Genomic DNA, 17,139 nt, shown 5'->3' on the forward strand with positions numbered 1-17,139 from the left:
TTAAATCATACGAAAATTCTTTTTGAATTAATAAATAAATCGTTTTTAACCGATTTACAGATTTTTTTTTGGTTCGGGGGGGCAAGAGAGGAAAACCATCCAAAGGCACCAAGTATGGTGATATCGCCTGGTTGTGTGGGGGCGCCTGGTTGTGTGGGGGATTCTTACCCACTAAACCTATTTTACTCATGTTTTCCATGGGTTGGGGCCGGTTTCTCATTATTCAACTGGGGCGTGCTGTTTATTAAACATCCTATTCATAGCACATTTCCGGCCATCTAGGTTTACGCTAAACACCATCCTCTTTTCTATGTCTTAGGACCGTTAGATAAGACGAGACCCAGCAGAAAGCCTCCTTTTTTGAACAATGTTTTCAGGAGAGAAATTTCACCCAACCTTTGTTCCGGGGCATAAATTTTCATAGTTTGTTTGGTCTTTCCAGTGGTCGGTCATTTTTTTTTTCTGCCGATTGTGTCTTTGAACGCATCAAGAAAGTTATTAGAATAAGAATTTTTGTACAATGTACTTCCTGCCGTAAAATATCATAAAATTCTTAGCTCAGTCATGTGTTGGATCTTCTCAGATTCATCTGATATCTGATCTTTTTATTTGTTTCTTAAGTATAATGCGATGTGAACAAGCTTCAGTTGAAGGTTTACCAAAACCAATATTGAAATTTTCATTAAAATTTTTTTTTTTGAAATATGTCTTTTCAACTTATATACTGGATGAGACAAAATTGTTATAAGCCCTCCAAAGCTTGTTGACATTAAGTTCACTAGACAATAATGTTTTTCTAGTGGTTGTAGTTTTAAAATGAAATTTTTTATCACTTCCTTTTTAGTTATAGATTTACCAACCTTTCGTACATTAATGTTGATGAAAAGTATTATTTTAAATAATAATTTAAACAATGATACTTAAACATTATAATATTTTGCTCGAAATAAAAACAAATTGTATAGTTCGGAAGGACGTGGCGAATTTTGAAACATTATTAGAAGCATCCATTAAGATATACGAGGTGTGTGAGAAAAGTAATGAGACTGACTTTTTACTTACCAAAATTTTTATTTTTTTCAAACAAAAATATTATCCCCTTCAAAGTAGTTCTCTTGGTCAGCTCTACACCGGCGAAGACGTTATTCCCACTCTTGGTAGCAGCGCTGGAAGGCTTCAACTGGTAGGGCTTTTAACTGGTCGGTCACAGTCTTTTGAATGTTCTCCAGAGTTCCAAAATGACGTCCTTTTAAGAAATGTTTCAATTTCGGGAAAAGGAAAAAGTCACAAGACTTAAATCAGGTGAATAGGGAGGTTGAGGAACGGTAGGAATGCGTTTTGAGGTCAAAAATTCCCTGATGGAAATGGCCGTGTGACACGGGGCATTGTCATGATGAAGCATCCACTTGTCTGCAATGTCTGGTCTCACGCAAATCACTCTTTTCCTTAGCGTTTGAAGGACATCTTTGTAAAACACTTGATTGACAGTTTGTCCTGGAGGAACAAATTCTTTATGCACGATACCCCTACTGAAAAAAGCAAATCAGCATGGTTTTGATCTTTGATTTGTTCATTCGACATTTTCTCGGTCGAGAAGATGACCGAGTGTTCCATTATTCGCTTGCCGCTTTGTTTCAGGATCGTACACAAATATCCAGGATTCATCACCTGTGATCACACGATTGAAGAATTCTTGGTCATTATTAATCCTCTCAGAAGATCAACGCACACGTTTCTTCGATTGTCCTGTTCCGTTGTGAGGTTTTTAGGCACCAATTTCGCATGTAAAAAATTGATGTACGGTGAAAGTGTTTAAATTTAATTGTTCACTCATCATCCTTATTGTTAAACGACGGTCTGATCTCACAAGAACCCTCACACGCTCAACGTTTTCGTCAGATTTTGAAGTTGAAGATCTCCCTTAGCGAGGGCGATCTTCAACGTGTTCTCGGCCTTCCAAAAATGATTTGTTCCAGGGGAAAACTTGTGCTCTTGATAAGCAATGTTCCCCATAGGCCTGTTTCAACCTTTCAAAGGTCACACTCGCGGATTCCCCAAGTTTAACACAAAACTTGATTGCACAACGTTGCTCTAAATTACGATGCTTCATTTTCGTAACACAACTTCACTGATGGCGCTGTCAAAAATAATGTGTTGACTGAACGGAGTTGAAACTCGTACTGAGCATGTGGAAGGGATGAACAAATCGGTCTAGTACAGACCGCTAGACACAGCGTTGCCAGATCGCGTGCAGTGTTACCAATCTCATTACTTTTCTCACACACCTCGTACGTAGGACATGGCCGATTTTGTAACTGATTAGACAAGGCAAGTTCTAAAATTAAATGCCTGTGGACTTTGCCCATTTTCGAAAATGACTTCTTTTTTTATTTTTTACTTTAAATAGTATAAGATCACTATTGACTAGAACAGCCTATGGTAAGGGTTACCAATTTACAATCTAAAACAAAATCCCAATTTTTCTAAAAATTAGAAAAAGCCAGTTTTGTTATTAGTAGTCACAATTGAAGACAAACATTACCAGTGTCATTCAGAAGTAACCAGGGTACAGTTAAAAAAACTAGCCAGGAATAGGGCTAAACCTGTTGTCAAATGCACAGAAGTAGATGGAGATAATTTTCAACACCTTGTATAAACTATTAGGTAAGATTTTCCAATAAACTATTATTTATAGATTTGTCTACTTGATGGAGTGTATTTTAAGTTGCACACTGTATAGAACTACAGTTGTATGCTCCCCTTTAACTTTTTTGTAATTCAAGATTTCCCGATTCTCTCTTTGGAAAGCTTCTCTTTATCAGCTTCTCTGATAAGGGAAACTAACTTATTAAGCCCCAATTTAGAGTATTCGGCCATCAGAGGGATGGGGGCAAGGAAGGCTCAAAATTTAAAATGGAACATATAGTCATGTGATAAGTTGTTTTAAAGGTATTTATGAGACAAGAAAAATGGTATCAAAAAAATTAAATTCTGTCTATTTAAATAAAAATGGTGATTACAAATGTCATTACATTAATTAAAGATTGGAAAGATTAATTATTACAATTTTTCCAGTACTTCTTTTAATTACTAATTTTTTAAACTTAATTTTTTTACTTAATTTTTAAAAAATTTTATTCCATAAGAAACTTTTAAGGAAGTTTAAGGAAAGTTCCTTTTAAGGAAACTTTTAAGCTGATTAACGATTAACAAATCTAAGTTATATTTTTCAAAATTGATATTTGTTGTTGATTTTGAGATAAATAGCGAATACATATTGAATTGTAGCGTACTGTTATTTTTAGATGAAGTTTTGTGGTTTTTATTAGAAAGTTAAATAAATTAAATTACAAAGGTCAAAAAATAAAAAAAGGAAAAAAATATTAAAGGAATCCAAATTAAAAAAAAAATTAATTTAGATTAAAAACATTTAACCTGACTTAGACTCTTGGTTTTGTATTTTAGCTTAGTTAAAATACCGGTACCATAATTTACAAAAAAAAAGACTCTTCGGTAAAAAACAATGTTTTTTTTCAATTCAAGAAAGAGTAGAAATAGTATTTTTGTTTGGAGAAATAACATTTCGATAATCATATAATTCTCAAGATTGCAGTCATAAATTTGATAGAACAATTTCAACACACTGAAGGTGTTTTACATGATAAAAAGCCTGGCTGGCCTAGTACAGATAAAGTTATTGAAGAAGAAATATTAGGTGAAATTTTTGTTAATAATTAACAGTCAGTTGATATTGCACAAAATAATAATTTAACTAGGTGGTCACTGCAAAAAGTATTAAAAAAACATAAATAGCATCCACACAAGATTCAATTAATACAAGAATTTATTGAAAATGATCTTAATAGGAGGGTTGAATTCAGTGAAATTTTGACGCAGAGATTAACATCAAGAACTATTTCTTGCTTTAACACATTGTTCATTGATGAAGCCTATTTACTTTAGGGCTGTTAACATACATAACAGTAGGTATGCTGTTATACATACATAACAGCAGATTTACTGGTCCCAAGAAAATCTTTGATGGTATTGTGAGAGTCATATCCAGAATCTAGAGTATTTAAATGTGTGGGCTGAAATAATAGGTAACACACTTCTTGGACCATTTGACATTAAAGGTAATTTAGATGGTGATATGTACTATTCTTTGTTGAATGAGCAGATAACTTCAGCTCTCAATAATTCGATTGAGATAGGTTGTAGATGAGATAAACAATCCTTATTTGTGAAAGAAGATCCATTTTTCCAGTTAGATGTGCTCCTCTGCACTGCACTCACAATGAGAGAAATGCGATGAACCAGCAGTTTCCAAATCGTTGAATAAGTCGATGTGGTAGTATTGAATAGCCATCCAGGTCACCTTACCTGAAACCACTTGATTTCTTCCTATAAGGCATTTAAAATCAACCGTTTATAGCTCACAGCCAAATTCTCTCAAAGAATTAAGGGAATGCATTGAGATAGACTGTAGGAAGATAAAGGTGAGATGCAATAATTTTTTAACTGAAATAATTTTATTAGGCTGTATTTTTAATTCATGACATTTAGAACTTCTTTTTTAAAATAAAAGATAGAATTAATTATACATGAAAAAAATAATTAAATTGCAAATTGTTACTTACTTAAATTAAATTCTTCAAAACTGTAAGATTAATTAAAAGAAGTATTTTAAAAATTAATTACTCCAATTTTTAATTAATGTAATGACATTTGTGGCCATTATTTTGGTTTAAATAGTCAGAATTTAATTTTTTTGATACCGTTTTGCTTGTCTTACAAAGATCTTTAAAACATTAAAACAACATATCACATGACCGTATGACCCATTTAAAATTTTTGAGCCATCTCTACCTCCCATTCACCCCTGAAGGCTCAATACTCTAAATTGAGTTAGCCTCTCTTATCACAGAATATTTCCAAAGAAAAATTAGGGATACTTAAAATATAAAAAAAATTAAAGGTGAGCATGGAATCATAGTTCTAGCTATCTGAAACAAATACATTGCTGGCCGCTATTTTGGATTGGGCAATCAAAATTTTGTTTTAATTGTATAATTTTTCAACAAGCTCTTTAAAATAATTTATCAAATGACCATTGGTCTGATTCGAAATTTTTGAGTTCCCCCCCCCCCCCCATTGTAGCCAAGAAATAAAGAGTGAAATATATTTTCATTGAAGCAGACCCTCGGTACAAGGAAGAATGCCACAAACTGCACCTGTTATCGCAATTATAAAAGTAGAGGTGAATGTAAGTTATTTGTCAGCCACCTAGTTTATACCAATGATACTATTCAGTTTACGTTACAAACTATAATCATAACATTTAAGATATTGTGGGACATGAAAGCGTATTTCCACTTTTACTTTTTTTGTGAAATACTGTTCTGTATAATAAAGCTATAATGAGAAAATATGAAAAGCCATTTGTAAGTTTTTATGGATTTTTATTTTCAATTCATGACAATGTCACTGGATAAATTGGACTGTATTTTAATATAAAAGCGACCGGCTTAAGATTCCCTATTATTTTAAACATAACATCTTTCAAAATCTTTTTTTAATTTTTCTAATAAATACTGAATACAGTTGATCATTTTATTATTATCTTTTTAAATAAATTTTGTACAAAACTCTGCATTTCATTTCATCACCATTATTATATGTTTTTGTGATTGTTAAAATAAATAATAGCGATAATTTTTATTTATTTCAAATTTGTTTACTCAATTATTATCCATTAGCAAATATATCTCATTTATAATTAAATAAATGTATACTGTTTCTATAACATTAAAACATTAGAAATATTAAACTTTTTACCTGAATATATTTTTCGATCGATTATCTTGACATTATATTACAATTTAATTTATTACCTAATTTATGTTAAATTAATAACATGAATATTCTGTCATTTAGTATTTTGTTTTTGGATGTTTTGTGTGTGTGTGTGTGTGTGTGTGTGTGTGTGTGTGTGTGTGTGTGTGTGTGTGTTCATGCTGGTCTATTTTTATCCCTTCATTATTAGAAAATAGGAAATACTGTATGTTTAAAAGAAATTAACCTGCAAGTGCTGCTTTATAAAGTATGTTCCCAAGTCATTGATCGATACAAATTTTTCCAATATAATTTCTATTTTCTGTTTACAGTAAAACTGGTTTGTTTGAAAAACAAATGTAACTTTTTTTATAGAGATATTTATTAACTGTCATTTCTTTTTTTATTATTAATCAATCATCATTAGTGTTTTGATGCTTTTGCACCATTTCTTTCTCTCATGTTCTAAATATTTAACTTAAAAATATTTACTTTACCCTAAATTATACTTTTCCTCAGAAGTTTTAACCTTAACCTATTATAAGAACCGGGATTTTCGGCTTGTTCAGATATAAAAAAAAATATAGGTAAGACCAAAATGTGGAAAATCAATTGAATTATGTTTAGAGGAAATGCTTAAAATCTTGGCAAGTGTATTAAAACTGATATAGAAAACTATAGAAATCAGTTGTACTTTAAAATTACTTGGAAATTCATCATAAATTTAGTTTATTAGAGAAGAAAGTTTTCAAAAATATCTGTATTAAACAGGCAATTTACTTCATAACAATTCTTCATTTTTGATAAATGAAGAAACTTCATTTATCAAAAATGATGAAAATTATTCATTGATGGAAGTTCCATGTTTTTAAATTGCTTAAATTAGTTTTTAATTAAAAACCAGTGTTTTTTTTAAATATAATTTAAAATGTTGAAACCATAAAAAATAAATTTTAAGAAGGAAACCTACTTAGAAGGTAAATATATTTTATTAGGATAGGATTTTCTTAGTTAGGGTTCATGAATTACAAAAAAAAAAGAAATTATATTTCTTTAAATAATGCTAAGAAGATACTTAATCCTCCCCTACAGAAAGAAAAAAAAAAGAAAAAAAATGTACAGTAAATATGTATGTTATAAACAATACACACAAACAATGCAGTTGAATTAAAGGTAAAAAAAAAAAATTAAGATGGCTTTTAAAAAAAAAAATATTAAAGAGATAATAAAAAACATTAAGCAAACATTTAAACAAATAGAAAAAATTTTAAAGCAAATAGAAAAAAATGTTTTTATCATAATTTGCAGTAAATTACGATAAAAACATTTTTTTAGCAGACTTCAAAAAAGGAGGAAGGAGATTATCAATTTGACTGTATTATTTTTAACGTATGTTACACACTATCTCCGATGTTAGTAAACTTATTTTAATAAGTTTAAACTTGGGAAACTAAACGAATCTTTCTTTAGTTTTTTAGTCGATTATATATTTAATTTATGAAAAATTTGTCACCAGTAATTATGACTTGAACACAGCCTTTCATTCAGTGAACGGTGATACCATTTCCTAGTATTACCTTGTCTGGGATGTATTACTACTTTAATGTAACTGATAAGTAATAAAAAAAAGAAAGAAGTATTGTTTAGGCCATCCTTAGTTTATCTCTGGGTATTTTATTTTTTTAAGATTATATTATGTTTTCTTTTTTTTCTTCCTCATTTGACCTCCAATTTTTGATTTTCTATGAAAAGTTTTATTTTAAAATTAGAATGTTTATTTTAATTTTTATATTATGATATTCCAATATTAATATTTTGATATTCCAAGCTTTTTTTAAATTATCTTTTGTCAAAAGGCGTGCTGTGGGTTGGAAAAGCTGATATTTCTTTGCAGGTAATAATAATAGCAGAATAAATCCATTTTATGTTACATAATTTATTGGCAGCCTGCGATAAAAGGGGCTTACATTTACATACAAATTATTTTTAATATTTATCGTACAGTAGTAAATAGTATTTTCATTACATTAAACCAAATTACAATAATTATATATTTTTTTTATTTTATCTTCATTGTGATATTGTGTATTCATATTGTTTTATAATATTTGTGGTTTTTCTGATCAACTTGTCACTTTCACTTTAAAAAAAACTTACTAAGTTCTGGAGCAAACTGTATCGCCACGATTATATAACTGGCCAGTGCGCTGATAAACTGCAAAAGAAAAACAGAATTGCTATATAAATGATATTGCGAAATATCATTTTTGTAATTTATTTCTGCAGCGCCATCTACAATTATGTTGAGGTACCCAAAATGAAATGAGCGGGGTTACTGCTTGGTTCTAACTGTAGATACTTTCTTATTCCTAATTTCTATCAATTCATGTGTCTGAAATAAAACTACCCTCTTAGAAAGCTTCCTGTCATTTTTTATCCACGTTTTTCATCCGCAACGATCTTTTAAATAGATTTCCATACTTTTGTAGGTTGAAATAAATGTATATAATAATAAATAACAGTTGTGTTTCTTTTTAGAGAGAAGTAAAAGAGAAAACCTCAGTACATAAAATAAATAGGTAGTCTAAAAAGTATTGAGCTTTTTGCGCATCGAATAGAGTTAGCGTATTCTGGCAAAAGACAAGGAAGATCGGCATGTAAGCAGTCATGACATCGCCAATGACCGGAACATCCATTACCAAGTAGTGTTAAACCACTTGGAGAAAGCTGGCTACAAAAAGAAACCTTTTTGGTTCGAGTGCCACATGATCTGACTCAGAAAAACCTACTCGAAAGAATTTCTATCGGCGAATCTCTGCTGAAATGTAACGAAACCGAGCCGTTTCTGAAGCGGTTGATCACGAATGATGAAAAGTGTATAACCTACGACAACACTGTACGAAAAAGATCGTGATCGAAGCAAAGTCGAAGCAGATCCACACTCTTGCAAAACTCAGACTGACGCCCAGGAAGGTTATGCTCCGCTTTTGGTGGGATTGGAAGGGCATCGTGGATCACGAGCTGCTGACGCCAAGCAGAACGGTAGAATGACATGTTCTGTCCACAATTAGCGCGATTGCACCTAGTAATTCAAAAGAAACGGTCTGAACTTGTCAACACAAAGGTGTCATATACCACACTGACCACGCCAGACCGCATTCATTATTAACGATCTCTCAGAAATTGAGAAAACTCGACTGGGACCTTTTAAAGTATCTATCGTATAGTCCAAACCTAACACCGTCAAACTATCATTTGTTTCACTTTCTGCAGAACTCCCTGAATGGTGTTAAGTAAGTTACAAAAGAGGTATATGAAAACCATGTCTCACCATTTATTGACCGGAAACCACAGATGTTCTACAGCGACGGGTTTATGGTGTGTTTGAAAAAATGGCAGAAGTTCATCAAAGAAATTAGAGAGTAGTTGTCTCATAATGTTATTTTCCAGTAACAATAAATGTATTCTCAATTTTGACCTCCAAAGACTCAATATTTTTTAGACAACCTTAATATTTGCCAAAAAAATTATAGAATAAAAATCGTCAAATAAAATTCCTTAAAAAAGATATTTATACAAATATTTTGGAAAACGCAACTAAGTCATATATCTCAGGCCTACTCGGATCATAAAATACAAATAAATCATCACAGGACGTATGAAGAATTCAGTTTCTTCAGTAAACAGATTCATTATAAATTATTGTTATAGATAAAAATTATATTAACCGATGTTGAATCAGTTTATGTTAACCTGTTTAAAAAATACTTTACTTACATTGGCGATTAGCCGTTTGTCAACAACGAAGTAATCTGCCGCGCTGAATTTTGGAGATAGTAGTTTTACTTGCTGAACGAAGTGTGACACCTAAAATTAAATTAAAAAAATTCTGTTAATAATGTATATCAAGAATAAATAGAAACATAAAATAATTTTCGTTATACCATAAACCTATTGATTTTCTTTGATTATTAAAACAAATAAAATTTATTAAAATTTGTTAATAAATTGTCAAACAGTCAAATAATTATTGTTCACTTTCTTTTTTTACTGGTGGTGTACTCCTTACATATGTTCAATTTTCTTTTTTGGTGGATTAGTTTAAAAAGTCATAATGCCTAAACGATGAAAAGTCATTAAGCGAATTACGGGAAGTGAAAAATTAGTTTTATAAAACATTTTTTAATAGACAGAACATTATTACATTTTTTATTTTCTATTACACAGAACTTTTTACATGAAATTAAAAAAACTAACTAAATAATTAAAAAATAACTGAATTTAAAACTAAATGCATATTTCAATTGTTTTATAATCCTCATGAATAATAAAAGAAACGTATGCCTCTATATAATGCTTGGCACGCTCATTGTAATTTCTAAAATGCGACTGATTTTGGAGTTCAAGTACTGGTTTTCATAACGATATCTATTCTGACATTTTACAGTGTAGTAATATCGATTATAGAATAATAAATAAAATTAAAACTTTGTTCTCTTGCTGTATAAACTTCCAATATATAAAAATTTATGTATACAAATTTTTATCGATGTTTAATTTTATTTGTAAAGAGAGAAATTAGGAAATGTTTTAGATCTAATATATTTTTACTCCCTTGTACAAAGTATTGTAATCGCGAAAAATTTCGATTTTCAGATTACGTAAAAACGTATGTATCTCGCACTTTGTTGTAACTAAAAAAAGATTAGCCGTAGAATGTTGAAATTTTGTATTTAGGACAGTTGAAATCCAAAAATATTTGGATTTTGCAGTTTTTCTCAACTGCAGTAATAAGCTCTCATTGAGAGATTTTCAATGATATATCATAAGTGGTACTTATTTGGATCTTACAAGGACAAGGCACATTGGTTTGAATCCGACTTCATATGCAAATTTTTTTTTTTAATTTAAATATATTTATTTAATAATTATTCATCTCTGATTTAAAAAAAAAATTACAATAAATAATTCAATAATAACAATAAAAAAAATTATGAAAAAATCCGAAGTTATTAGTGAAATAATATTTTATGTTTTTTCATTTTAAAAAAAATGTGTATATGTAATTTAATAGGCGTACAAGGAAGTCATGAGATGTCCACATCAGATTTTTAATGTTTAGCCTACAAGACCAAGGAATATTAATTATAGAAATAATTAACATAGAAAATTACGAAAAAAATAATGTCAGTTGAAAATTTAAGTTAAAAACAATATGATAAAATAAATTTTTTCTTTCCGCTTGTTAGATAATGATAGTTGCGAACCCCTGCCAGCAATCAGTTATCTTCCTGAACTTAATGTTAAGTTTCGTCCTTTTTTCCCTGATATGACTCCGTAATGTCAGATCTAGATGCAAACATCAGATCAACGGCGATCCATATGCAGTCCTAGCTATCGTATGCTGTTAGCATGCAGAATGAAAAGGTCATTAAGTTGAACTCGGGGGCAGTTACCCCTCCTTTTCGAAAACATAATATCCGTAGACTTAGCCGGATCAACCCTTCATCTTTCACCTAGCTAGCCACTCGTTAATTAGATCCAATACAGTTTACATTTTAGCAGAAGCTATGGCAGGATCAGCATCCACAGCTAGGTTTGCCGTGTCATCCGCGAAGATGAAACTGTGATTTCCTTTGGAGTCGCGAGGTTTGCATGAAGACTGAATATAGAAGGCCGGCCCCAGAACTGAGCTCTTAGGAAAATCCGATCCAGTTCAAAGAATACAGACAAATCTTGACTGAAATTACCCTGTAAAATATGTCCGTCTAGATAGCTGTGTAGAGCGAAGAATTACGGTTGAGGAAGTCTCCTTTTCAATATGTGAAGTAAGGCACGAGGTCAGACCTTATCAAAGGGCTGCTAGACATCAAAAAAAAAAAAAAAAAAATAGCCGAGCAATACACCTTCTCTTCTAGGCACTTGCTGATGACGTTGACCTGTATGTTTGTTTGATTGTTGACTATCTACGTCTGAAACCGAACTGATGGTTAGGAATAAAACGCCTTCATCCTAAATCAAATACAATCTCAGAAGAAGTAGTCTTTCAAATTTCTTCGATGGAAGATGTAACAGGCTTATCGGACTGAATGAAGCTACATCACAGGTCGGCTAACACGGTTTCGGGACCATTACCATCTGGGATTCCTTCCACTCCGTCGGGAAGCTAGTAGTTCGAAGAATACTGTACTCAGCGGTTCTGAAACCGATTTGGACCTACGGAATCCGGCTGTGAGGTACGACAAGATAGAGAAAAAATGAAGTCGTACAGCGATTCCAGAACTAACTGTTGATATATAAAACAGAAGCGCCGTAAACGAAAAACATTGAAATACACGATTATCTGGAATTTCCAGTCGTTCGGTAGGAGATACAGCGATTCGGTACAAGATACAAAATGAGACTGGACAAAATTGAACTGCCTCGCCGTTATCCTCTTGAATAACAAGGAAGGTCGTTAGGCGCCTAAACGAACTGTATTTATTATATCTGTAAGTTCTCCGAGATTTTGTTTCGTCAATTACTTTTGTTGATCCTTTGATTTGTTTCACTGTTTCTTTGCTTGATTAGTTATTTGTGATCCTTTTTTTATTAATAAGACTATATTTTGATGTTTTCTTTGATTTTTATGTTGAGAACTTTGGACTTTGATCAATATTCTTTTGACTTATCTTTATATGTACTTATTTATGTTTATTATATTTTTACGTATACTGTATAGTATATACACAATAAACATAAGCATATATGTATTATGAATACATATCCACTTCTTTCAGGTATTTCAAAGGACACCGCTCTCTAATTTTTTTGGTAATTAAACTTAATTATGGTTCCGGTTAATCGAACAGTTCGGCAAAAAATATGAAATTTTTTCGCTTGGATAATTGCAAGGTAGTGTTATTTTAATTAAGTTTTTTTTTAGTTTATAAATGGCCCCAAACATTTTCTTATTGATATTGACTCGTTTTTTATTGTATGGTTTTTTTTACGTTGAATGACTGATTTCTATAATATCTTTTCTTTTATAAATACTAATGATCATTGAGTGGTCGATGAAGCCCAAATGTTCATTAAGTTCTTGTTATATACGTTATGGGAAGAAATTTTATATCGTCTCTTTGCTGTTTTTAAAATTAAATTTTTATCCTAAGTGACAAATTGTTATTTGTTGCTGTTTTTATACTATAGATTTTTTAATTAATTTTAAAAATAGAAAATTTGGTTTGTAATTAGCGTTGAATTACTATCAGGTTAATGAAATTACTGTAATTTATTTATTCTTAAGTTCGGTTTACCTGTTGGAAAACAGTTTTTTGTCCGATAACTGTATAAATTTGATTGTTAGTTCTAAAATTATTCAATATAGCTAAATTACAATTTTGAAGTAAATCTTTTTGTACTTCGACGTTATTAATTGTTTCATTTGACCGGTTTGATGAAAATACTGATTTTTTTCAATTGTAATATTTTAACCTCAACATATCAGCCATTACATTCCGACTAATACTGTACATTTAAAGATACCACCATTCTTGTTCTTCTTTACGTAATCTTCTACCATAAATTTCTGTTTTCATCGCTTTCTCTCTCCGTCAGTTTTTGAACTGATTTTGAAAAGTTTCTAATATGTTTCTTCCTTACGAAAATTTTTTAGCTATTGCATATAACTGAAATTGTGTATTGATTTCAATTAGTGTATGAAGTGATCAAATTTTTATAAAAGTTCCTAGTATAAATATTGTGGGAACCTTCTAGTGCTCATTAATAAGTATACGGGTAATAATCGTACTTGTATTACTTCGCGCATACGTAAACTAATGTTTTATTTACCCAAATATTTTTTTTTTAAGGAGGTTAATTAAAAAGTATTTGTTTGTTTATTGATCCACCTAATTTTCAACATTTTTTTTGGTTATCAAAAGTTGTTGTTTTTTATATTTTGTTTTCCCGTTAGTTTTATATCATAATATTTCGCTAACGTCCATGACGAGATAAATTTTAGATTTGTACTTGAATGTTCAAGAAAATCTGTTCTGTTTAAAAGTTAAGAAGTAAGTATTTCCTCTGATGTCATTGATTAAAATAAACTTCTTTTTTAATCAATTATATTTAAGGGTAAAATTTTGCTTTGCTCTTGTTAGTAATGTCACTTTCATCATTCTACATTTCGTTTTTATGTTCCATTATTTTCAAATGAATATTAGAACGTTGTAAATATAATAATGTATATAGATATTATTATTTTACTTACCTTCTGCTTCAGTTTGTAGTTATAACAAACGGTCGGTATTTCGTACAAATCATTTATAAATTGTGATGTCTGAAACAAAGGTAAATATATAAACAATTGTTGCTACTAATTTAAGTAAAAAAAAAACTTTGTCACAACAAGTGCGTCAGAAGGGCGGATTTCCGGTTTTAGTTAACCTTGAAAACGTGTCCATAAATTAAATTTTTGCCTCTAATTCCCGTTCCTTGAAAAGCAATAGTACTATTTCTACTAGCTTTTTATCATCCTACCAAGATTCATCAAAATCTACTAAACATTATGCCCAGTAGACGAACAAAAGCTAAAAATGACCCAGAATCCCGTTTTTTTGGCTCTGGTTAAGATTTGCGTCCGGTAGAGCGGATGAAAAATGTTATGCATACTGTACATGCATCCATGGCATTTATATAATCATGGCAAAACCGTTTTTAGAAGACTTCAAAACCCCTAAAGAAAAGTTATGTACAAAAACGTAAAGAAAAGTTGGTCATCCCAGACATACCATAATAAAATCTCACCGAGCGCAGTAACGATTTTTACAAATTCTTTGGAAATCCGCAAAAAAAGATTATTGACAATTGATAAGCATCAAACCAGTCTTATCTCTTAAAATAATTTATTCTTAAGAAAATAAAAAGAATAAATAAAAGTAAAATAAAAGGAAATGCAAAGAAAAAGGACCCAGGACGAGACCTGTCGTTTAATAACGGGATGTATGAAACCCACTCCTATTGAAAAGTTGCACCGTGCGGCGGGCATGGAGGAACCTGGAATACGTCGAGCTGAAGCCGAATACATTGAACGGTTCAGACAATCTTTCGATACACGACATACAATGTACCAGATGGAGCGACCACCCCCTCCGAGACTGAAATTGAGAAAGGGATTTTTGCACTCTGCATCTATCGAGCCCCCTCCATGGTTCCCAAAAAGGGCCCCAACACCTCCATGACATGATCTGGACTGGAAAACGTGGGTAACTTAAAACCGGCTTCGAACTGGGGTTGCACCAACCAGAGTTAACCGCGATAGATGGCGTCAAATGGAGCCTAACGACCTGAACTGTGAGTGCGGTGAGATTCAGGACTCTGAACATCTCCTAAAGTGCACCCTCTGCCCAGCCAAGTGCATACTAGAAGATCTGTGTGGCAAGGAAATGCTTCTGGTGTTTCGGTGACACAATACTGGTCGCAAAGGTTTTAATGTCTCATCACTCGAACACGAAAAAGTAAAGTAAGTTTAAATTGAAACCACTGTTGAGGTGTATCTATGTGGGTTACGTGTCCAAACAAAACGGTGACCTGAAATAAAATGAAAAGTAACTCCCGTAGCTTAGAATGTACTCTCAAAATAAATTTTATTCCAATTATCTAGGTTTATTAAAGAACGCGACAAAATAAATTGTTTCCTGTCTTCATTCTCAGATCCAAACCTACTGTTGCAAATACAATCTACTGTTGTATTTGGCGATATGTTAAACTTCAATTTGTTTCAAATTGAAATAAAGGAACGGCTTATTGAAATTTGGGAAAAATTTTTAGAAAGATCATCATAAATTCTCAAAATACTCGTATTATTACAATTATAAGTAAATTATAAAAATTATATTGATTTTTTTAAATCGCGCTAAAAACCGAAAATTAAATAACAATTTAGTTCTCAGACGTTTACATCGACATCGACAAAATTACTAGTATAAATACTAGAATTACAATAACGGTCAGATAAAAGAAAAGCCCTTATCTTATTTCTATAAAACTTAAATAAAACCAAAAGTAATTGTAATTATAATTCTGTCTTTTTGGTTTTTTTCCATGAGTGTTTTGTATTTCACGATTGTTTTATTTCCTTTAATTTTAATCGCAGATATTTTATTCCGATCGTTGAAAAAAAACAGAAAACCTAAACGCGGTTGAAACACAAATAGAAACTACAAAATAAAATTACTAACAGAAAGACACATGGCTATTATTTATTCACAACAAAAAATGAATTCAACATAAAAAGAAAATTTAAAAAATAAATGCTTAGTGAAGACACGGTAATCAATTTTCCAAGTGAAGACATAAAAGATTTACATACAAAAATTAGAATATTTTAATCAATTATAAAATTATTCTACAAGTTTCATTAAAACTCCATAACCGTTCATGATTAAGTCTGAATTATTCATAGCCATCTTGACTTTTATGATGTCAATGAAATCCAGTGTAACCCATATAAAAGATGATCATACAAAGAATAGGCATAAAAAAGGTAAGAATAGCAAAGAATTACATACTGAGATGAATAAAAATCAGCTTTTTAGAAATTAAAAATATCGTATTAATAACAACAACAACAACAACAACAACAACAACAACAACAACAACAACAACAACAACAACAACAACAACAACAACAACAACAACAACAACAACAACAACAACAACAACAACAACAACAACAACAACAACAACAACAACAACAACAACAACAACAACAACAACAACAACAACAACAACAACAACAACAACAACAACAACAACAACAACAACAACAACAACAACAACAACAACAACAACAACAACAACAACAACAACAACAACAACAACAACAACAACAACAACAACAACAACAACAACAACAACAACAACAACAACAACAACAACAACAACAACAACAACAACAACAACAACAACAACAACAACAACAACAACAACAACAACAACAACAACAACAACAACAACAACAACAACAACAACAACAACAACAACAACAACAACAACAACAACAACAACAACAACAACAACAACAACAACAACAACAACAACAACAACAACAACAACAACAACAACAACAACAACAACAACAACAACAACAACAACAACAACAACAACAACAACAACAACAACAACAACAACAACAACAACAACAACAACAACAACAACAACAACAACAACAACAACAACAACAACAACAACAACAACAACAACAACAACAACAACAACAACAACAACAACAACAACAACAACAACAACAACAACAACAAC

Source organism: Lycorma delicatula, chromosome 8, assembly GCF_047948215.1.
Source record: "Lycorma delicatula isolate Av1 chromosome 8, ASM4794821v1, whole genome shotgun sequence".
NCBI classification, from domain to species: Eukaryota; Metazoa; Arthropoda; class Insecta; order Hemiptera; family Fulgoridae; genus Lycorma; species Lycorma delicatula.